The following is a 1300-nucleotide window of genomic DNA, read 5'->3' on the forward strand; positions in this document are numbered from 1 at the left end:
TGAGGTTTTATGCTATAATTGTTACATATTATGAAAGAATGAATATCTCATGATTTGAGCATAGCTTTGATGTGTTTGGTTAATTAATGATAGGTGAAGAAAGCTTGGAGAAAGGTTGAAGCAAGAAGGAATGGTTAAGAGGAAGAGAGGACAAAAAGTTTGAGCAAAAGTTTGCCTCAAACTTTAGCTCAAACTTTTGGAATAAGTGAAAATGAACCAGGGAGCAAAAAGATGGACCAAAACTTTGCCTCAAACTTTTGTGCAAACTTTTGGGCAAAAAGCTGGACCAAAAGTTTGCCTCAAACTTTTTGGCAAAAAGCTGGACCAAAAGTTTGCCTCAAACTTTTTGGCAAATTTTTGGCATCACAAATCAACACCCTGGAGAGCAAAAGTTTGCGCCAACGTTTGCCTCAAACTTTTTGGCAAACGTTGGCGCATGAACAACACACCCTGGAGAGCAAAAGTTTGCGCCAACGTTTGCCTCTAACTTTTTGGCAAACGTTGGCGCCATGAGTGTGCAAGGGAAGGCCAACGTTTGAGCAAAAGTTTGACCCCAAACTTTTGCCCAAACGTTGGTATCAGCAAAAGAGGGTGGCTGATGTGAAAAGTTTGAGTAAAAGTTTGCCTCAAACTTTTACTCAAACTTTTACTCAAGCTTTCATGATTCCAAACCCGGTTCAATTCGGTTCTTCTCCAAACTCCAAGAGCAATCAACCAAGGCCTCTATCAACCCAATTCCATCAAGAGCAAAGGCCCAATTGAAGGCTTGAAGACCATTTGAAGAAAGTGTATAAATAGCATAGGATTTAAGTTTTTCGGGAGGAGTTTTTTTCCTTGAAGTTTTTCAGAGAGCTTTTCTTTTAGTTTTCATAGAGAGTTTTCGGAGAGCTTTTGGTGTTGACTGAATTTTAATTTCTAAGTCTCGGGGAAGGAGAATTGAATTCCCTTCCTCTTAGTTTTCTTGCTTTCAATTTCAATTACAATTGTCTTGGATCTTGGGTTGGAGAATTGAAGGAATTCTGTTTCAATCTCATCCTGAGATCTCTTTGTTTAATTTTACTGCACAATTGAATTTTCGTTTCTGTTAATTGCTTCTTCATCTACTCTTTCTGCACTCTACATTTCTTTAATTTCTTTGCAATTGCTCTTGTTGGATCTAGGAAGGCATTGAGATCTAGACTTGGTTATCTAGTCTCTTGACCCCTGAGATCTGAATTATCATTTTACTTTCTCTGTTTAACACTTTTCATGTTCATTTACATTTCCATTCTAGATCCGGTTCAATCCAAGTTATCTTCTA

The sequence above is a fragment of the Arachis ipaensis genome, chromosome B09, assembly GCF_000816755.2.
Source record: "Arachis ipaensis cultivar K30076 chromosome B09, Araip1.1, whole genome shotgun sequence".
NCBI classification, from domain to species: domain Eukaryota; kingdom Viridiplantae; phylum Streptophyta; class Magnoliopsida; order Fabales; family Fabaceae; genus Arachis; species Arachis ipaensis.